The following is a 23,681-nucleotide window of genomic DNA, read 5'->3' as shown; positions in this document are numbered from 1 at the left end:
ACCAGTTTTAGTGGACATTCATGCTCACTACGTTATTTACCAATTACTCATTGTAACTGTCATTCCAAGAACTTCACAGCGCACAGTGCTGTGCCCTAATGACTTCTCTTCTCTCATCTTATGGTTTTGCCTCAGGTTGGCTTTTGCCTTTATTTTAAAACTATTCATCTCTTTCTACTTTATAATATTTCTCCTTGGAAGCTATTGGATGTCTTTTTGGAAAGAGGAGAAGAATAAATAAAAACAAACATATCTCAGAAATACTGCTCATAAGTTATGTTTGAGATAATTGTGATACACATATAACTATATATCATTTATAAATTGATTTATAAATTAAATAATATATAAATGTATAAATCTAATTTATAAATATATATATATATAGAAAACAGATTTTAAAATGCTTTTTATGGTGTAACTAAATTGAGAATATTTAGTTAAGTAAGTATCATACACCACAGTTGTGCTCAGTCTTGTTAAAAAGACAAGATGTAATTGTTAAAAATTCAAGTTTTGAACATTGTGTTTTCAGAGACCAATGATAGTTTTGGTTTTATTCTTAGTGATTTTCTAATAAGACAGAAATGAGGAACCATGTGAAAATCCAATGGCTAAAACAAACCAGTTTGGTCTCTAGAGGTTTATTTGAAATGATGCCTCATTTTCTCTGGCAAACATACTCTAGTACAAAAAAATTTCTAAAATGCCCAGAGGTGATGGCATTTACACAACTGAGTTGAAACAAAGCAAAATGATTGATTACAGAGGTTTCAACATGGAAACAAATGGGGCCTCAGTTGCTAACTGGCATTCACATTTAAAAGATTTTAGCACAGTTAAGAGAGACCTGAGCTTGGTTAAGAATCAAGCTGGCCTCTGGCATTAGCCCTCAGGCAGGAGGTGGTTTTCTACGAGTCTTGGAGATGTGAAAGGAAGAACTTCTCTCTGCCCGCTTCTCTTGATTAAGAAGAAACAGGAAAATCACAGAATCAGAAAGGCTGGCTTTGGGGATCTCTGATCTTTGTTCAGCTCTCCTTTTCCCGCTCCTTCCCCTAAGGGTACCTCATGATTTCTAACACAGAAAAGATATCGTATTATCATTTACACTGATTAAAAGTGAATTCCTTGTCATCTGTCAGCAATAAAGCTCTTCAGTATCTTTGTTTTAAAATATTTTCTTCTTCCTGTTGGAAGAAAAGAATTTGTGGCTAAGAAATTTCAACTAATATGAAAGTACAATTTTTAGTAGTAGGAGGATGATAACTCTTACTAAGACCATAACACATTTTTTAACACGAGGAAGATGATATTTTAAGACCGTATCATACTTAAGACCAGCCTGACACTGAACCAGCTTACTTACTTTCAAAGCTCCGTCAAAAGGAGGAAGCTGAATCAAAAAGGTGGACAGACAGCTAAGACGGTCACTTGCTTCCCTTTACTTTTCCCTCCTCTTCTCTTTCCTAAGATGACCGTGCCATCCCTGTCCTCCAAACCCCCTAGAAGCTTCACTTCAGAACCAGATCCTCAGACGCCTTCCTCTACCTGGTGCTTTTGCTTCCCATTCATCTTGCTTAGCAGGCATGCTGTCATTTCCCACCAGGCACGTCCTCCCATCCCAGCTTCGACAGCTTCTAGAAGACCCGACACAACCAGAGGAAGCAGGAGGGTAGTTTAAGTTCCTGTCTGTTACGTGTTCAGGGGACCAGGATGAAGGTCGGATAGACTCTGGTAGATGAGCTTCTAAGGCCATCGAAGACTCTCAGATCATGTAGGGGTCAGTTAGGAATAGGAGAGCTCAAAATATTGAAGAATACCTATCTAAAACTTGTTTGCCTTTTAACCTCTAGAAAACAGAATTTTTAATATAAGATGGTATCATAAACAACACACCCTACTGAACTGAGTTATAGATGTTGTTAAGATTTAAAAAAACACAACTGCAAGAGAGAAACTAAAAGCTAATTTGGCTACTAAAAATAATTTTAATTACAGCAGTTGAAATGAGTGTCTTAACTTTCTTGTCTAATGAGCATGAAGCACAATAATAATTACATAAATCACTAGATCTGTCTGATTCAGCCGGTTCAAAGTGTAGATTGCAATCATGAAGTCAATGTATCAATCAACAAGAGATGCTGACATTGTGATGGGATTGTATATCCACTTACCCTCGTCATTTAATCATATCTTAAAAAACACATAGTTAACCCTAATTAGAGAAATGGAAAAGAGCCCTGCTGTCCAGTGCAGACTAATAATATAATAACTAGTAAAACACCAGCATCAGGGCAGAGATAAACCACAGAGTCACAGACTGAGCAGATTCCATAAAGATGGAGACAAGACAGTTTCAACATGAGGGCACTGATCAGGGAAGAATTTTTTCTAGAAGTAAAAATGGGGTTCAGAGTTTAGATTTGGGAAATGCAGGTAAAAACGTCTGTTTATATGAAAAGACAGAGTAACCGAGTGAGTAATTAACCTGGAATCAGAGTCTGTGCGATCATAAAGCCTGGAAGGAACTACGTCTAAGTAAGGTAATCAGACCCAGGAGGCGAGGATACAGGGCAGAATAAAGTCCTCTGGAGGAAGAGGAGGGGCTCTGTGAGAAAGATCCAGGGCTTGTGTGATAAACTCACCAGCGATGTCACAGCTGGAAAAGCTTGGTACTCACGCTAGGAAAGCAGCCTGCCTTTTGTCTGATAAAGTGAAAAGTAGCTCAGCCTTAGACACTTGGATGTAACTGAAATAGTTTTAATGTAAACTATACTCTATACTTTGTGGCAGTGTTACACGTTTTTCTGATCAATGTAGCAGAAATGTGGTGTCTTCTTTACCGCAGGGGTCTTCAGGTCCACTTGCCCGTTGCCCTATTCTGACTTCTGGAAACTGAAAAGAGTGAGGTTGCAAAAATCATGGGTAATTATAATTTATGATTAAATTTATTTAAATCAAAAGAAAAACAATTACGCTTTAGAAAGTAAAACTATTTTAAAACGAAACCTGTTTGCAGATCATTTGTATGTTTATAAAATTGAAAACCATTTCATGGACAACTCATAGATTTATAAATAGATTTCACACCACATATGTGGTCTCAGTAACCACCACACAGTGTCTGAAGTTCTCTAAGCCTCATCTTTCTGTCAATAAGCTCTGTGTATACAAATGACATCGGTGTCTCCATGGTAACTGATGTACCTTAGTGTTGGTTCCCAAGCTCAGGAGTTCCCCAGGTGAAACCTGAAACTGGTCCCGTCCAGGAGGGCAAGGAGAGGCAGAGAAAGAGGCAGTCTCTCCAGATTGGTAGGTGGCAGGTGTAGTAAGTAAGGGAACTTACCTACAAGGCTTGTCTTGGGCGTTGCAAGCTGAACTGATCTCCACACTTGCCCACCAGAATCTTAAAAGTTTATAGAAAGGTCTTAATGGGGTTCAGGCATGTGTACTGTCCAGGTGGTCGCAACCACACGGTGCTCTCAGGGCTGCATCCTTGAACACGGCTCCCACTGTGGCAACAGTGGGCAAAGTATACATTCCAAGGACGAGGATGAGGTGAGGAGCCCCTGATCACCCACGTCCAGCTGGAGGGTCAACTGGTGGTCACATCCTCTCCACGACCTCCTCCCACAGTGAGTGTCACACTCTAAATAGAAAGACACAAAGAGGTCAAAAGTTAAAAGATGGAATGAGATACTATGCGGACACTAATCCAAAAAAACAAAAATGCTGAAGTGGCTACATCAGTATCAGAAAAAGTAGATTTCATCTCCAAGAATAGTAGGGGTAAAAAAGATCATTTCAAAGGACAAAGGGATTTATTCACCAGGAATACATAGCAATTTTAAACATTATGCACTGAAAATAGAAATTATGAACACATGCAATAAAAATGGACAGAACTGCAGGAAAACTACAAAAAATCATAATTAAAGTTGGAGATTCCAATACCGCTCCGTCGACAGTTGATGGAATCATGTCTTAGTTCTGGTCGCTATGACAAAGTATCAACAGCACAGATTTATTTCTCACAGTTCGGAGGCTGGGTGTCTGAATCCAGGCCCGGCTTAACCGGGCTCTGGGGAGGGACCTCTTCTGGGTAGAGGATGACTGTCTCCTCAGGGGGCGCTCACACAGCAGAGAGCAGGAAGCAAACAGGAAAGCCCTCCTGTTTCTTCTTTTAAGAACACAGGCCATCAGGGGCTGCGCCCCCAGGACCTAATCACTCCCCGCCAAAGCCCCTCCTGCTGAGACCGTCACATTGCAGGTTAGGATTCCAACAGATACATTTTGGGGACACACAAACACTTTGTCGCTAATAAATAAACTGGACTTCCATACATATTGTGAAGCAGGAGTTAAAACTGTGTGTTATGTAAAAAAGGACCCTGTGTCCCGATAATACATATGAAATGCTCCGTTTGCTGGCACATGTCAATACTTTCAGGGATGTGACTTTGGTCTAAATACATTATTTCCTGGGAAGTGATGTCTCTTGTTTCCCCAAAATGTGAAGAATTAGCAAATTGCCATATTTGCATTTTTAAATTGCCAGTTCATTTGAGAAAGGTATCTAAGAGGCACAGTGGGTTAGGAGTGTAATAAAATACGAGGAATTCACTGCACACACTTTTCTATAAGACGAAGCTAATAATTCATATCCTGCAACGTAACAAGAACTTTAATTCAGGATGCAAAAGTAGCCTGGCTGGGGTTTCTATTTAAGGCAACCCTCCTTTACTACGATGCCAGAGCTGGGTAATGCCTGCTTCTGTGCTAGCAGAACAAGTGTTATCTCAGAATAGGATGTCTCCGCGTAAACAGAGTGCTCACCAATGGCAAAACAGCGTCTATATCTCACTTTAAAGAGAAAAATTACCTCTGGGAACTGAACCAATATGACATTCTTAATAAGATACTGCCTATATACTTGGCTAGCAACGTCATTTTTTAAAACCTGAAAGTCAGTTGTGTATTTGAAGCCACTGCTTTGACTACATGAGGCAGAGTGTGATGCAAATGCCTAGAATACGAAGGAGAGGTTGTTAATCGTGGATATTTTTATGATCATAGTTTTCTTTAATTTCTTATAAGCTGCTAATGTAGAACGTTAGATGTATGATAGATATAAACATATATCAAAGATATAGCCTACGTGTGAGAAATACAACACTGTACCGTGCAAAGCATAAACAGTCAGGCTAAATGCATGTCAGTATTTTAACAGACACTTTTTGTTTGATGTCTGCGGAGTATAAGCGCTGGTTACCAGAGCTAACTTTTGTTAGAGTAAATCTGTGGAAGGTTTTTCCACTAAACAAATTTTACAATATAGAGAGAAATGGAATGGTTTCACATATATTTTTCTGCTAAGTTCAAATGCATTTTTGGATAATACAAAAAAGTAATCCTTGAAAATCGGAAAACGTAACAGAAAAAGAGCACAATAACTTAAGTATTAAACATCCGTATGAAATAACTGTTGCAAAGTTTGACAAAAATGCACATTCAAAACATACGGCTATCTAAAAAAAAACAAAAAACAAAAAACAAAAACCCCAGAAACAGAAAAAAACACCGCAAGATTCTGTAGAACCAATGTTATGTCACCGCCAGGAGACAGTCCTCACAGCCTGCTTCTACTTCTTGGTGCCAATGTGTAGGAGGAGAAGACAACAGCTAGGTGCTGAAATATTTATTTTACTTTTAATTCAGAGTTGTTCTTACTAGCCTACATTATTCTTAGCAGTATTGCTGAATTGCTTTGATATGTTCAATGAGCTTGTAAATTATTTTTGTAAGAATTCAGTCCGACTTGGGCCTCCAATCTTGTCGCATTATGTAGGGACAGCACCCCATGGAGTCTCATGTAGTTGCAAGGTTATTTAATTCATTTCATTGATCCTATCTATGAAATTCAAAAAATGTATCTCAAATAAGAAAAATAAGAAATGTAAATGAAAATTAAAACGGTATCTCAGAATCATTATTTAATCCTTTCCTGAACACTGTAATGTTGCTTAAGTATGACTGTACATTCTGTACAGACAGCTCTAAACGTTGCATTTCTTATACACCCATGTCATATGATTCATGCAAATATATCCAATAACTAAAAAGCAGTATAGTTGCAATCTCATTGGAATAAACATTTATTATGTGGTATATACAAGGCCTTATTTTATTGTATACTGTTACATATCTGGACATATTTTATATACACATCTGTATGCAGATATATATGTATATCTGTATACATAGATCTGTATGTATATATCACATTAACCTTAGAATTAATATAGAATATAGCCCTCATGGCAAAATGTGGACAGTGAAACGCATTTACAGAGCCAACCAAAAACAAAATATTTATTTTGTCATGAAAATTGCAACAGAGATCAGCTGCCTGGAGAAAGGCTGTTCCTTGCCCACACTCGTCTTGTCCCACGCTGAAGTTCATATTTTGGAGTAGATTTCAGGGGAATCTCAGGGGTTCTCGAATACCAGAGCTGGAAGGGCTATTATGGCCTCTGTATCTTTAAAAGGGGTCACTCATCTCATCTGGTGACAGCTGCCACAGTCCCCGCGATGGCCTTTGTTCTGGTCGGACTGCCCAAGGGGGATGCCCGCTCCAGGTCGCAGCTCCGGGCCACTGCGCAGAGGACCCGCCTCCGGGCCACCCCCTGCCCCTCCTGCTGCCTCGCTTCTTGCAAAGTCAGGTCGGAAAAGTTTGAAGAGTGAGCCCTATTCTCAGAGTCGCAGCAAAGCGGGAGGCGAGAGACTCGCAGGGGAGGGTCGGGAGCTGGAAGAGGAGAGAGAGGCGCGGTCTCAGACAACGCGCGAGAGCGTGGGAAGGAGGGAGGCTGGAGACCTGGAGGGGCCGCCGGGCGGGAGCGGAGGGAGGCGGGCTCCGCATCCCGGCACAGGCAGGAGGGAGACGCAGAGCGAGGGCAGGCGGCGGGCCGAGCGGCGCCCCCGGCAGCCGGAGCCCAGCCGGTGGCCCGCGGGGCGCGCGGGGAGGGGCGAGCGTGGCCACGGACGCCGGGCTCCGACCGCGGAGCCAGCACCGCCGACCGGGAGGCGAGCGGCCGTCACCAGCCCCGCCGGCCGGGCTGCGCGCACCGCGCCCGCCCCGAGCGCTCTGCGGCCCCGGGCGCAGGAGACCCGCGCACCGCGCACCCTCGCGGGGCGCACCCGGAGCCGACCCCGGCGATCACGCGATCACCCCACGGCTCCCGAGGACCCTTCTCCAGCAGGTAGGGGCGGCGGCGGGCGCCGTGCGCGGTCCCCAGCGCGGTCCTCAGCGCAGAGTGCTTGGCCCGGCCGCCTCGCCTCCAGGTCTGGAGGTCGGCTGGGCGCAAAGCTCCCCTGCCCCGCGGCGCCGGCGACTCCGGGATGGTGCGTGCTGCTGGCACCTGCGTCGCCGGTCCCCAGCCAGAGTCCCAGGGTGGAGAGCAGGGCGTGGAGAGAAGGCTGGTGGTCCCTTTCCGGATAGGGGACATAGGGAGGTGTGTGGCTGCGAGCTGAGAGCAGACCCTCTCTGAACTCTGGACCCGGCCTGGGAGAAGGGAAACTGGCGGTGGAGAGGGACTGCAGTCCTCTCGTTGCCACGGGAGATGCGAGGAGCGGCGCGGTCCTCTACACGACCACTCCGGGGGGCTGTGGGGTTCGTCCTCTGTCTCTTTTTCTTTGAGGATGAAAAAGAGCGACTACTTCAGAGAACAAAGATGCGGGGATGAAGGAGAGCCCCCAGGCTGTTGTCTCTTCCACTGATCTACTGACCCCTGACCGCGACCCCCGCCGGACAGTGTCCGCTCCATTGTCTTAGAGGCCGGGCGACCGCAGGGTGGGCAAAGTGGGCGGGCGGCGTGGTACCCACCGCGGGCTCTGCGTTCATGGCTCCTGCTCCCCACCGAGCCCCCGCCCCATCTTTCCCTGCTGGGGGAACCAACCAGATCTGTGAAAGTGCTGGGTTTATCTGGTACCTTGTACGCCCCCGAAAGGTAACGGGGATGGTTTTCAAGTTCTCTTCGCATTTCTGTCATTTGTCGAATGGCTGTTAGCTGCTCACTCCTGGCTCAGCCCTCTGTTTGAGGGGAGTGAGCCAGACGTTCACTTTGTGTGTTAAGCGTTTGCGGCGGGGAAGAATTATTTAGCCCCTGGAGGAGGGACTGTCTTCTGCTAACGCAGGGCCAAGTAAAACTTAGCCGCTCTGAATTGGCCGGAGCAGTCCAGGGGCAGGAAGGAAGGCGGACGACGAGCTGGTCTTTATCCTCCCCAGTGCCGGAGCTCCGAGAAGCGCTTACCCTCTCCGAGTGGTGGCTTTCTTTGAGGATCTCATGAGATGTCTGGAATCTGCTCAGATGAAGGTTAAAGTGTCTCGCACATGTTTGCCCTGGGCTCTTGGGGGGTGCTTATGAAGCCACTGCAGTCTATCCACGCAGTTCCTAGTGATTTTCTCAGAATCAAGGGGAAGGAGGAGGGACTCCAGAGTCATCCATGAGATTCTGGACTCAGAGCCACGTGACTCGGGAGGAGGCAGCCACAGACCCGCCCGGAACAGCACGCTTCCTCATTGTGGGGATCACTAAATAGCTTCCAGGACACATTAAATTGTGCTCTTGATCTTTTAAAAGGCTTTGAAGGTAATTTGTCATCCTTGGGTTAAGGGTCCTTTGAAATACGTCTCTTTCTCTGTGTGAAGTTGTTTGGTTTATGATGATTATACAAACGTATACAACATACGCTTACCATTCACCGCTATGGTCCTTACGCATCTGGTCGATCTGTGTGAGCGTATGAGGATTTTAGCTGACGGACGTTTTGGAAACCAGAATATACACCATTGCTTTGGAGATAGTACTAGGAAGCCCCAGAGATCTATTACTTGCTACAAAAGTCACCCGGAGTGTGATTATTTAATTACTGAAGGAAAAGTAACTTTAATCAATATAATTTTACCTAGAGGGGATAATGCTATAGTTGAGCTTATCTGTGTCCTGCGAAAATTGGGGGAGTGGAATGATTTGTTTAGTACACCCCAAAATAGCAGAAATATTTTATGTTGCGCGTGCAATTAATACTTTAAAGATTTATTTCTTCTGGTCTGAGGATGCTTGAAGAAACCATCCCCAGTAGCTTCCGTGTTGGGCTGTTCTGTGATCGGGGGGTAAATGAGCAGTCTTGCAGGTAAAGGAGATTGTCCACTAAATACGAGCGCACTGCAGAAGACGAATGTCCTTGAGGGAGATTAAATAAAAATAGAAACATTTCCTCTTTAAGAAATCAGAAAATTAAACTTGTTGAGTAAAACCATAGCACATATAATGCATATGTGGTCATTCATTCCACCTTCCCTATTTCGGATCACTGAATTTGGTTCCTTCTCCCTGGTGGAGGTGCCCCTAGGCAAACATTGGTGCTCTTCCAAAACTCACCTGTATACAGGTGGGCAAGTATGCCATTGTGAGTTTGCTGTGCTCAAGTCTGTTTTCACCTTCATTTCCCAACTGCCTACCCGGGATGTGGTCTCAGTAAGAATTCAGTCAATGCTCTAAGACTATATTGAACTGATGAGTTGATTTAAACTGAGCATTTATACTCAGCTGGCTCCTTTAAGCATGAACTTTTTTCAAGGGAATGTGCCAATGAATTTTAGATGATGTGAAGTGATAAGCATTTATTAGCAGTTTTCTTGTGGGATATTTCCTGAGAGTGGGTAACCATTCGTGTACACAGTAACTTGACTTAGGAAAGAAGATGGTGGACCTCTAAGGACCAGGGCAGTGTGCCAACTCTAGCTCCCCTGGAGGTACCTGTCAGAGTGTATTTCCTCAGCCCACCTCAGACCTACAGACTCTGGTCTGGGCTGACACATGCATCAGCCCTGAGTGATTTCCAGGACAACTGCAGTTGTGAACCACAGCGAGATGGTCATTCAAGTTCACCTTTAGTCTCCTCCACACGACTAGAGTCATGTCTCTTTCTCAACTTCTTTAGGAATCTGCAAAGATTTTCTTCCTTGGTTATTCTTATATTTGATTATAGTAACTGGGAAGATTTGACAATAAACCAAGCTATTAGTTTATGGAAGTTTAGCTTCCCAGTATCTACCTGCAACTAAAAGTATGCATAGAAATGTATTAGTATTTTTGAATGGATAATGAACTTTGAGTGGCAGAATCTTATCCACTGATTTATTTTATATTTCACAAAGGATGACAATACCTTGTGCACAACTGTGTTAAAAGAACTCAATTTTTAATGAGCAAATTTCTTACGGTAGTTGATTTACAATGTTGTTTAAATTTTTGGTGTACAGCATAGTGTTTCAAATATATGTATATATTGAATATGTATATGTATTCTTTTTCATTATAGGTTATTACAAGACATTGAATATAGTTCCCTGGCCTATACAGTAGGACTTTGTTGTTTATATATTTATATATAGTAGTATATATCTGCAAATCCCAAACTCCCAATTTATCCCTCCAGGATAGCCCCTCTTTCCCCCTGGTAACTATAAATTTGTTTTCTTTGTTTGTGAGTCTGTTTGTTTTGTAAATAAATTCCTTTGTGTCGTTTTTAAAGATTCCATATATAAGTGATATCATGTGGTATTTTTCTTTCTCTTTCTGGCTTACTTCACTTAGTATGATAATCTCTAGGTCCATCCATGTTGCAGCAAGTGGCATTGTTTTATTCTTTTTTATGGCTGAGTAGTATTCCATTGTATATAACACCACAACTTCTTTATCTAGTCATCTGTCAATGAACATTTATGTTGCTTCCATGTAATGTTTATTGTAAATAGTGCTGCTATGAACATTGAGGTCCATGTATCTTTTCGAATTAGAGTTCCCTCCAGATATATGCCCAGGAGTGGGATTGCTGGATCATCGGTTAAGTCTATTTCCAGTTTTTTAAGGAATCTCCATAGTGTTCTCCATAGTGGCTGCACCAAACTGCATGCCCATCAACAGTGTAAGAGGGTTCCCTTCTCTCCACACCCTCTCTAGCAGTTAATGTTTGTAGACTTTTGAATGATGGCCATTCTGACTGGTGTGAGGTGATACCTCAGTGTAGCTTTGATTTGCATTTTAAATGACCTGGTCATTATCATTTCTGCAGTGTGTGTATCTCTCGGGGTGTGGAGGAGCTGGGGTAGAGAATCTGCATCACTGCACTCTGTCAGAGTTCACCCCTCAGCCCCGTGCCATCCAGCTGCGATTCAGCCCATGTGGCTGAACTGGTGCCCCCACCGTTGGGTCCCACTCCCTGACCAGCACTCACCCTTCAGCTGCTCCTGGTTCCTCTGTGTCCCCTCCCTGGCTCTGGGCCTCTCATCCGTCTCCTCTCATGGGTTCGTCCATGCTCTGCCTTCAGACCGTTGCTCGTCCTGCTCTCCCTATCACTCGAGGGTCCTCCTCCGTTCTGCGTGCATGTGGACAAGCTCCAGACCTGCAGCCCAGGCCCCAAGTTCTTTTTGTGCTTTCAGGCCTCTGTCTGCCTGCGGACACCGTACCTGGGTGTCCTGTCATTACCTCGATGCTTCATGCCACTTCTGGCTTCCTGGGGCCACGCTGGAATACGTGGCCTCGGCTGCTCTCTCCAAGCCTGCCTCTGTGAGTCCTGGGTTTTCTTTCCTGCCCCAGTGGTGGACGCACCAGCCATGTCTCCTCATTTATTCCGTTTCCCTTTCCTGCCCCCACGTCCCATCGGTCCTCAGGTCTTTACAATTTAACTTATAAGCATTGTCAAGATCAGTCTTCTCGGTTCTGACCTTCCATGACTGCCCTTGGTCAGATCTGCATCAGCCCCTGCCAGGGCTAAGGGACCAGTTTCTAATTCATCTTCCTGCTCTAGCCTGGCCCCTCATCCAGACTTACAGAAGGCGGGGTGATTTATCGTAAATGCGGATTTGGCCCTGAGATCTCCTGCTGAAAGGACCTCAGTGGTTTCCCTTGACCCACAGCATCCAGCACATGCTCCTCTGCACCCCCTCGCCACCCTTCCCGACCCCATCCTGCCTCGGCTCCAGCCTGCTCTCCGCTCGCCTGACCCCGGCTCCTGCCTGGACCACACGGTGTGCAACTTCGCGCTCTCACTGCCTGGACTTTGTTCATGCTGCTTGCACTGGGAACGCACTGCGCCTCTCTTCGCTGAGCTGGAGTCAAACCCAGAACATCTTCCCACAGAAACTCACCCCAGAGACGTCCCTCTCGTGACCTCTCCTTACTGCGGGCACGTGTTGTGCTCTCAGCCTTACCCGCCCTGTTGAACGTCTGCCTTCCCGCTGTGCTGCAATCAGTGCCTCCTTACTCATCGCTGTGTCAGTGTCTAGATTTCTAGAATGGGCATAAGCTTTGCAGCTGAGAAGGCAAGCGGCCTAGAAACACCCTTTGGAGGTTGTAGCTCTCAGGGCTCCCAAGCTCTGGCCACGTGGAGCCTCCATCTCACTTTTTCCTGTAGCTCTTGTCTAACCCTACACCCAGATCCCACCCAGAGGGACCCCTGATCTCCCTGGCTCTCCATCCCCTTCTCCCTCCCATGAGCATCATCTGTTCTGTTTTACAGATGAATCAGAAAAGAAAACCCAGAGAGACCGAGTAATTTATTCAAAGTTGCGCTGCTAGCTTAAGGCCCTCAAGTTGCAAAGGAGTGTAATGATGAGTCTTGAGCTCTTATCCCTTGGCCAGAATCCAGGTTCTTTCTTTATAAGAGAAAAAGAAATGCTTCTTTTACAAATGCCTTATTGGAAACCATTACGGCTGGGGATCAACAAACCACAGCCGGTGGCCAAATGCACCCTGGTCCTACTTGTGTGCAGCCTGTAAGCTAGCCCCCCTGTTTACATTTTAAAGGGTAGTAAAAAAAATAGTAAAAAATAAACAAACAAGCAAAGGATGTGTGACCCACCGAGAACCCAGGGCTCTTGTAGCCTAAAATATTTGCCATCTTGTCCTTGGCAGAAAATCTTTGCAGAGCCTGACCCAGAGGAACAATGGGGCTCCGAAGGTCATGTTTAGTGTCATTTATGTAGGAACTGACTTTAGTAAATAATTGTAATACTAGAAAAAAAAACACAATAAAAATAAGTTGTTGATTAACTGAATTTTAAGAAGAAAAAAAAGAAGACATGACCCATACCTCAGTCGAATGGTTGAGGTTTGGTATTTATTTCTGAAATTTTTGATGCTTCTCACTTATCCATAAATAACTGCCATGATAGACAGCACTGCTAGTAAGTGACATAAGTTACATCAGGCAAGCCCTCATAACAATCACTGTCGGCATTTTCGGTTAAACAATATGATTGCAGGTATGGATAAGGGTGAGTTTGATCAAATTATTTTAATTGGAATATAATTATACATAAAAACAGGCATTTGAATATCCTTTCTATAAATAAAGTGTTGAATGCATTTTTTATTTTTATTACTGGAATTAGTGTTTTGATAATTAACTTGGGAGGTTAAAACCTCTAGCATGTGGCTCTGAATGTCTTTAATGAACACATTTGAAATATTAAATAATTTCTTTAAGAATGATAAAGTCTTATTCAGGCTTACTCTTTTTCTTTCTAATTTAGATTCTTACTTATAAGCAGCTCAGTAATATGTGGTGGGAGTCCCTGGGTAGAAATCATTTCACGAACTCCCCAATCTTCTTTTAAAAAGTCGATTAATATGCCTTTTATCTTTGCAATTTGGAACAGCGAGTCATTAACTTTACATTTATTTCAGTGATTTAAAACTAAATGCAAAAGCGAGACAAAAGAACTCTCACACAAGGAATAAAGAAATTTAGTTGAACAGAAATATTTGATATGGTTTTAGCTTCTCTTTTCATTTTCAGTGTGCATAGAAAGAAATAACAGTGTTTCGGGGTGGACCGAAGATATGTTATTTCTCAGGAAGGGGTTTGCTGAATCTATAGACACATGATAGTTCAAATAAAGATGATAAATAGAGCTTTTATAATATAGGTGATAACAGAGGCATTGAGGCAGGTAATTGCAATGCAGTATAAATAGTCAATGAGAGGGTGAACTTGGGATGAGCAAACATATGCTGGAATTCCAGGTCTGCCTCTTACTTATTTGGGATCATGAATATAGGAAAAAAAACCACAAAAAACCCCCCAAAAACTTTCAGGGTTCATCTGTGAAATGGGGTTAGTAAAGTACCTGCCTTGTAGGACTCAATGTGGGATTAAATGAGATAGAGGTTTTGGTATCTCCTTAGCTCCGGTTTGTCACTGAGCAGCAGCTTTGTACGCCGCGGGGGCTGTCAGCCAGCCCTGGGGAAGACGGCAGTGTATTAAGACCTCTGCTGAAAGTTTCATTCTGTGAAAGTCGGGGTTAATTTAAAAAACTTGAGTTGCCTTCCAACAAGCTTACTGTTGCAAATATCTAAATAATGAGAGGAAATGCTATGATGTTCTTGATTCTAGTTAATCAGTAAGTACTCGGTGAGCTATATATGATGAAAAGATGAGAAAAAATTATTCTGCCATCTTAGTTTGTGCTCCCTTGAAATCGCCTGGTGGATAATAGATCATAAGAGAGAAGGTTTTGAAATGTGAGAAAGAAAGATAGTCAACGGACAGAAATTGTAAAATCAGATATGGTGTAGATGGAATGGGGCCTCTAAAAAGCCAAATAATGGCTTTGTATTATGTATTTCCATTATGAGGAAGCCAAAGAAGTCACAGAGAAATGCCGTGTCACTCCCCAGGGTCCACCTGTGAGATGACATTTAGCCAGGACGTGTGTACCAGGTAGAGGGTGGGGCAGGTGTCCAGGCAAAGAAACACGGAGTGCCAGGAACCCACGAGAACATCAGGACTGAGTCGCGTCGTGAGTGCAGGTTTGGAAAAACTGCTGACGACAAAAAACAGGCTTATTTTGATCATGTTTAAAGTTAGGAGAGCAAGGCACTGGTCAGCCTCTGCTTGGGGCCGATGATGGAAAAGTACAGATGATACAAGGTGGATCTACTTAGCGTAATTTTGGTCCCCGTCCTCTTCATCAAAGAGAATGAGCTTAGAAAAGGCAGATGAATCCGAATCTTGGATTAAAGTCCATGAAAGGTGAGGAAATTAAAACGAAAACTTAAAACAAAAAATCACTTGGCCCTTTAAGTGAATTCAGATTAGGCTCCGCTTAATCCCTGCTAGGGCACTGAGGGGACTGCAGGCGTGATTCTGTGAGTGCAGTCGGTACTCTTGGGATGTGGTGGAGCATTACAGGAATGCTAGCGAACTGGGGTGAGTCAGCTGTCCCGAGCTTCATAAAGCATCCTAGAAGCTGTAAACTGGTACATAGACTTGCATCAAAAATAATAAAGTATGTATACATACACACACACATATATAATGTACACACATCACAAATAATTTTAAATCTTTAGGAAAACACAAGGAACCAGAACGGTTCCCAAAAGTAAGTCATTGTAAACCAACCTGATGACTTGGTTGAATAAAGCCAGTTAAAAATTAAGCTATACTTTGTTCCTCTATAAAATTAAGTGAATTAATTTCCAAGTTTCCTAATGTTTTAAGAACTTAACAGAGTTTAGTTCCATTTGTTTTTGGCTTTTCTTGGTGTCATTTTTAATTGTGGTAAAAAAAAAAGCACATAACAAAATTTAACCATTTTAAGATGTGTACAATGGTGTTAATTGTTGTGCAGCAGATCATTTTGCAAAACTGAAACTCTATCCCCATTGAACGACTTTCCATTTCCCTCCTCATCCCCTGCTGACCACCGTCTACTTCTGCGTTTGACTACTTTAGACACCGCATATCAAAATAACCATGCAGCATTCATCTTCCGTGTGTGTGACTGGCCTGGTTCACTTAGTATAATAACATGTCCTCAGTGTTCATCCTTTTTGTAGCCACTGACAGGATTTCCTTTTTTTCTGAGGGCTAAATAATATTCCGTTGTATGGACAGACCACATTTTGCTCATCCATCATTGCTAAATGTCCAAATGGCAGTGGACATTTAGTTTCCTTCCCCTTTTGGGAAATTGTGAATATTATTGCAATGAATGTGAATGTGCAAATAACTCTTTGAGATCTTGTTTTCAATATTTTTGATGTATATCTAGAAACAGGATTACTGAATCATATGATAATTCTGTTTTTAACTTTTTCCAGCTTTATTGAGATATAATTGACAACAACGTTGTGTAAGTTTAACACAGACGACATAGTGATTTTATATATATGCATATATTGCCAAATGATTACCACACTAACACTCGTTAACATATCCATCACCTCACATAGTTACAATTTTGCCTGTGTGAGGTAAGAACTTTAAAAATCTACTCTCTTAGTAATTTTCAAATACACGATATTGTCCCAATGCTGTGCATTAGATCCTCAGAACTTAGTCATCTTATAACTGGGGTTGACCTTTGAGACCTAGGTTCTCTCTCAAGAGACAGGAAAAGTTCGCAACCCCAACCAGGGAAATCCTGGGTAACCTTAAATATCCTGCTGGAAGCATTTCTCTGCATCTTGAACAGAGAGGTATTTCTTAGCCCTAAATTATAACTTCCATTACCACGTGTAATGTGACTCAGACAATTACACCTGTTTTCTGTATGAATAACTACTGCTTGAAAAGGGTATAAAGTCAAAACAAAGGAAAAAGTAACCCCCAGGGACAGACATATTAACAGAAGTTGTGAAAAATCACATTCCACAGGGAATAAGGCTTTATGGGGCCCATTCAGAGCTCTCGCTTACTCAGTTCAGAGTAATCTTGACTGATAGAAGTAGGAATTGCAGTGGAGGGGGTTCTTACTGAGACGACAAAGGAATGTCAGAATACAAGACGCTTTAGAAACCCAATGATTATTTTACTTTTCTAAGACAATTGAATAGGATTAAATATTTCCATCAGGTCAAAGGATGGGCATGAGTTTAGCGATGTGACCTCAAACTGATGTACTCAAAACAAGAAACACTCTCCCTAAGCATCTGGGACTAGATGCTGCTTTAAAATTGTCAAGAAAATAGAAAGAAAGAAAGAAATCCTAGTGCTTAAATATTTTTATATTCTCAAGATATCAGCAGCATAATAAGTTTCTTAAATCTGCATCAAGATCATTTTACCAGAGGCAAGAAGTTCAGATCTCACACAGGTGAGCAGGAAGAATTTAATCTTGCACGGCAGATGGCTCCAGGTCAGCGGCCAATAACAATTTGTAACACACCAGTGAGGGCTGTGAGGAAGCCAGCTCTCCCCTGGCATGCAACCTGCCTGACAAAAATAAATCAGGCTTCTGACTTTTCCTGCGGGGTAGAAGCTGATCTTCCTTTCTTTCTTCCTTCTTTCTAGGCTATGGGTCTAACTGTATGTGGCTTTTTTTTTTCCTTGCTTTGGTAACCATACTGCATATATATCTAAACAGGTATTTATATACAAATTTGAACCATGTCAAAATAGTAAAATAAGATTTACTTGGCCAAAATAAGCAATATGCTAAATCTCTCTCCTTTCTTTCGCTCTTACAACCACATGCATTTCAGGAAAAAATTCCAACTTTTACCCAAAGTCCAAATGTTTTCTTAAGAGAACATTACTTATAAAAGCTTTACCCTAAATGGACATTATGTAAACATAAGAACGGGGAGACCATTTGTGAGAGTCAGTGAAGATACGTGAGGGGGAGGTTCTCCGGTTTCCTCTTTCCCTCAAAAGAAGGAACTGCCGTTATTGGCATCATTATCAATACACTGAAAACACAGTTGTGAAAAATTAAGCACTTGTAAATTTTAATGCAAATCTGTTTTAATTAAGAATTTGATGTACTAAACCACATCTAAAGGAAGCCGACCTTTTTTGTCCTTGAGTCTGTGACTCTGGGACATCGGTTTACAAGGTAGCAACTTCTTAGAATTTTGAGTATATTGTCACTGGGGAAATAAGAGAAGTGAGGATGAAACATTCATTTTTGTCTAGTTTTCCACTGCTCTTCCCTTCGCTCTGTTCTTTTTTTCTCTCTGTCCCTACCTCCATGTGACCCGGGGCAGGTCGTTTAATTAATCATTGTGTGATGGTGTTGGTGCCCTAATTCATACAGTGTGTATCGTAAGGTCTGTCTGGTCTGCTTCAGTTTTAGTGAGAATTAAACGAGATGATGGATGCATATGAAAGTCATTTTCAAAACTATAATATGTACTTCATGCACACATGTATCTCTATATATTCCTGTTATATATCTCTGTCAGTAAAAATGCACAATTATAATCACAATGAAACCCTGGATCATTTTCCTTGAAAAGATATCATTTGAGTTTATAAATAAAGGTATAATTAGACTCTATTATTTGGATATTAGAGATTATTCTTATATCTGCATTGTGAATTTGAGATTCTTTTTTATTTCTTTTTCAGTTTTATTGGTAGAATTACTACAGTTTGACTGCACATATATATTATATTGCATGTAAGTACATACATACAATACACTGCACATGTTTTTTTTTTTTAGTTTGCATACAGGTATTGATCATTGTTTCTAAGAACAGATTAGAGCTTTAGCTTTTTAAACTTACATGGTTATCAAAGGAATAAAGCCAACCACAAAATAAGAATCAACAGAATGCGATTATCCAGTCATAAAGGACAGTCAGATGTGCTTACACATTCAAGAGATCAGTCATCTAAGTTATAAATGATAAGCAGTTCATTTGTATCCTATTTTTTAGATTCCACATGTAAGTGATGTCATATGGCATCTGAGATTCTTATATTTTTAGAAGCTTGCCAGTAAGCACTCATGTGGGGGAATTAATGGTCTTGATGCCTTGAATTAATAAAATACAGCACACCGAACAAAATCGGTATTTGTCAAGGAGAAAACTAGCTAATAAAACTCTGTGGACGATCTGATGTATTTTTGCAGTTCTATTCAATTACAAATACATTGAAACCTTCCTCAGTCTCAGATACATTGAAGTCAATAAATTAGTAACACTCTGTGATATGGGTACATTCAACTCATAAGCATAGGAGACAAATGCGATTTTGACAGAATAGAAGTGTGTCTTTTCAGAGTAAAGATACTTCAGCGGGTGTGAGCATCCTGTCTCCCAGCGGCAACAGGCAGCGGACACTCTGACTCTCCTCTTCCAGGCGGTGGAGGACTGGCATCGGTCAGGGTTTGGACATACGGGCTCAGTTCACTTTGTGTAATGAATGGGTAATTCCCAGGTCACGTGCGTCCTCTCTGCCCTGGTCCCTCATCCTGCCTCTTCCTGCCTTCCTTTCCCCCCTTCCTGGGTAAATAGCACTATTCAACCCGATAACTGTCCTCTTTATATCTGAGAATCTGCCTCTGAGCCTGGTATTTGGGATCTGAAGCAGTTTTGCTTGTAAAGGTAATTATATTTAATGACCTGTTTTATGAGTTCAATGGCTTTTCCTTTCTGTGTGTAGTCAGCTGAATTTGTGGAAAAAAAGTAAAGAAATGTGAGCGTTACACGTTGCAGAAAATGTTCCTATTATGGTGCGTATTTTCAACTTTGTTCTAGATTTATACTAAACACAATTTCATTGTTATTCATCTCAAACCACATAAATATGGTGTAGACTCACGTAAATGTCCTGCGAAGTTTTTCCAACCTTTCTACTCCTCAGTGGAATATATCCAGCATTGTATACAAAGGATGCTAAATCCACAGTTACTAATTTTTTCCCAGTGTAAAAGCGAAATCAAAGTCGTGCAGGGAAGAAGAAAAGAAACACACGTGGAGACTATTTCACACAGTTACTGACAACGTACTAGAAAGGATAGTTTGTTTGTTTGTTTTAATATGTGTGCTCTTTAATAGCTCATAACTGGGCCAGAATTTTGGAGGTGATCAAACTCTTTTCTATCCAGAAAGCAGCGACTTCTTTGAATTATGTGATCTCAGTAATGTACAGGAAAGCCAACCTCTGGCAAGAGTACTCCTGTTTGTTTACTGAATGACTCTGTAAATAAATTACACGTAGTATCTGTCAATTCTTTTCTCCGTGGGTGTTAAGTTCTTGAATTCAACCTATAACAGTGTCCAAAAAAGATCCTGATCCTTTCTTTGTAGGCGTCATGTAGACAGAAGGTAAGGTTAAATGCAGAATGCGAGACCTGGTGAGACGACACCAGGATGGAGGCGTTCTCAGGTGCCCTGGGCGTGCTCATGACAGAGTGCTCACGTCCGGAGGAGGGGAGTCGGGGAAGGTTAACGGAGGAGACAGAATTTGCGAGTTGAAGAATGTGCAGGAATTCGTCTGGTGAACAGGAACCTCAGGTTTAACTTATTTAAAAGGAAACTCAGTTTTTAACCCAAACTGGCAGCTGCTCCTGGATCCCTTGATTCGGTTTGTGGAGCCAATGGAATCTGAAACTTCTCTCTCCTCCGTTGCATCATTTAGACCGTGAATCTCCTCTCTTCTGTCCTCATAAATCACCTGTGTCTGTACCCCCCTGCCATCTTCTCTGCCGCTGCCCAGCATTGGACCTTGTTTCCAGAATGCCAGTGGTGTCCTGTGATACCGCTGCCTTTGTCAGCGTTCCTTCCTCGTCCCTCCTGCACATCACTCCCTGATTCATTTCCTTGGTACCACTTGGATCATTGCTCTGCAGGCCCCAAACCTTCAGTATCTGCTGTCTGCCCTTCTTATTCAAGCTCTTTACCCCGGTAAGCTGCCAGATCTTTCACAGCCCGGCCCTTTCCTTTATTTCCCGTGTCAATATTCAGTAGGGTTAGAGATTCTCAGCGTGGGCATGGACTCTAGAAGTCATGGGGTTTACCCCCGCACCACATGCATGAATCCTTCAGCAAAATCCCAGCTCGGTGGCCATGTCTTACTTCTGTCCCCAATTCCAAGAACGTTGCCGGTCACACAGCTGACCTCTCTGTTCACGACCGTGTTGAGCACGTGGCTGTGCTTTCCCACTTCTGCTTCTTTGTCGATGCCAGTGTTATGCGGTCTTCTTCCGAGACACCTTCACCCTGGCGCGTGTCTACCCCATCCTTCAAGCCTGTTTCCCGTGTTCCTTCCGCGGTGGGGAGTGACTGTGGCACTCAGATGGTAACACCTGAACCAAGGATTGTGCTGGGGTTAAATGACAAACATAAGCAAGATGATGAACTAAAGATGGAGATGGAGAAGGAAAAAAAAAAAAAGAAGTGGAACTCAAATGTTAAGTTTTTATTGAAGTGTGGATATTTTACACATGAGTTAGTTTTGAAAAGGTGAAGATGATTTTTAAAGTCAACTTGCCTATTTAAGATTATTTCTGATTTCAAGGTAAAATGATTGCCCGATAGTTTATATTTTAAAAATGTAAAACAAATCAAACTGCTGTAATATGACTAGTCCAAGTGCAGGAGTGAAATCGTAGAGGGGGAGGTCCCGTGTGAGGACCAAGGGTTCTCATGTATCAGGCGCAGACCGTGCCTCTGGGTCCCACCGCGAACAGCAGTCGGAACCACCTCTGGACCCTGGGAGGTGGGCTGGGGCTGAGTGCAGATGGTGCAAAGCAAGCTGCCCCTTCCTTCACTCACTTATCAATACGTTTCACAGGGAACATTATTGCCTCATACATGTTAGGGAACAATCTACGTGATGGCTAAATTAAATTTTTTGGATCTCCCAACTCTGAAGTAGTCAGTATTAGGTATTTTCTGCTTATAATGGAACTAATGACATTGATGAAATAACACCATTTACCAAACCGTGTGAAGCTTGCACTCCCTTCGCAGTCCTTGGACGGCGTGGGGAGGTCCCCATGCTTTATGACTTTGTTTGAGCCTGAGTCTGAATGGTGTTTTGTCCCTGTCTCCCAGTGGCCATTTTTTTTTTTTTTAATTCTTTTCTATTGAAGTGCTGTCGATTTACAATGTTAGTTTCAGGTGTACAGCAAGGCGATTCAGTTATACATTTACATATATATGTATACTTTTCCAGATTCTTTTCCATTACAGTTCGCTACAAGAAATTGGATATAGGTCCCTGTGTGAGACAGTAGGTCCTCATTGTTTATCTGTTTTACATACAGTGATGTGAGCTGTTAGTCCCGAACCCCTGATCCATCCCAGCAGCCTTTTGCATTTGAACTTTGCATCCAAGGAGGGCACTGGATGAGAAAGGAGCTCTCCTGGCCTCCTGCACCTGCCTAGCACGCCTTATACACTTGCTATCGTATTAAAGGGGCTTTAAAAAGAACCCTGAAACTAAAATGCACACATCTGTGATTCCTTCAGTGAGTGTGCTGCCTGTAAAGAAGGGTGTGGAATTAAATTGCTTTTTACTCACTTTACACACTTTCTGTGTGTATTGAGCAAATGATGCCAATTTTTTTTTCTTTTTTTAAGTTTGGCAGCAGACACTGCTCTTCATCATCCTACGTCTGATTTTTTGTGTGTGGTGGGGGGAGGAGAGGGGCAGGAGTGACACCAGCTGGTGAGTGCAGAATTAATTACAGATTGTTTCCCTCAAAAAAGACACACATGGATTACCAAACCCTAATGATTCTGGCAGCTGCTCCTGCCCTTTTAAGATTACCAGTAACTGAACAGATACTTTATTCTTTTTCTTGGAAGCGTATGTTGCAATTTTGTGGGATTTGGACACTAGGAGCTTTGTTACAGATGCCACATCTGATGAAAAATTTAGACTTCATACGTGATATTGCCTTGGAAATCCACCATAACATTTATTAATTCACTAACTTCTTGGTAGTTCTTGAATTTCTATTAAATCCAAATGTATAAATATATTTCAGAACTACTGACTTGGAATTAAAGCATATATGTCTTAAAAGTGGAAAACTTTCAGATAAGTGAAGAATGATCTTCTCATTTATTTTGGATTTGAAAGAAGAGTGATTTCAGTAATGTTTAAGTGAGCCTTAAAATGAGTTGTGTTCATGGCAGCATTTTTGGGGAGAGTCCTTCCCTTCTCCATATTCTCAACAGTTAATGGTTAATTGCCTTGAAATAGGAAGTTTGAAAAAATACAGGTGGTTAAAACAAAAATGATCTTTGCTAGACTAATAATACTGTATTAAATCTTATAAGTGACATTATTTTAATGTAAATTATATAGTTGAAAGGAAGGATCTTAGTTGTCTCAAAAATACAATCTGCATACTGTCTCCAATTTCTCACTTCCTATTTATTCCTCAATCCACTAAATTTAAACCTAACTCCAAGAGTTTCATTAACTAGTCCACTGGATATTCCTGTGAATATTCTATTTCACTTCTGCCTTCCTCTCCTAGTCATCATGCTGCAAATTCTGCCGTTAATATTCCCTCTAATATTTTACTTCTTTCATGAAGAAGCAACATAGTGTCACGGTTAAAAGCGCAAACTCGTTGTCAACCTGCCTGGGGTCAAATCTTCCTTCTGCGATAGGTTGATCTTGGGAGAAGCCGTTACAAGGTGCCATCTTGTTCTCTCACTGACAATTAAGGTCAAGTTATTAAATTTGGATGGAGTTACAAAATACTGTGCGATCACAGATGGTGAGTTAATTATCATGAAGTTGGTGGATAAAATCAACCTTCTATGACAAAATGGTTCATAACCTTAAGTGAACAAGTACATCTTTCAAAGACAAATGTCCCACAAATGCAGCTTCTTACAACAAGCAATCAGAAA

At 42.1% G+C, this 23,681-nt stretch overlaps 1 protein-coding gene across 1 annotated transcript in view; it reads left to right on the top strand.

Moving 5' to 3' along the window:
- Nucleotides 1-6,691: 6,691 nt before the first annotated feature.
- MYO16 (myosin XVI) overlaps nt 6,692-23,681 on the top strand; it is a 437,171-nt gene continuing 420,181 nt past the window's right edge. The window contains exon 1 of the mRNA XM_032496671.1: nt 6,692-7,259. The gene's annotated coding sequence lies outside the window, so the exon portion shown is untranslated. The remainder of the gene's footprint in view (nt 7,260-23,681) is intronic.

Source organism: Camelus ferus, chromosome 14 (assembly GCF_009834535.1).
Source record: "Camelus ferus isolate YT-003-E chromosome 14, BCGSAC_Cfer_1.0, whole genome shotgun sequence".
NCBI lineage: Eukaryota > Metazoa > Chordata > Mammalia > Artiodactyla > Camelidae > Camelus > Camelus ferus.
This window is presented reverse-complemented; position numbering and strand designations above follow the sequence as displayed.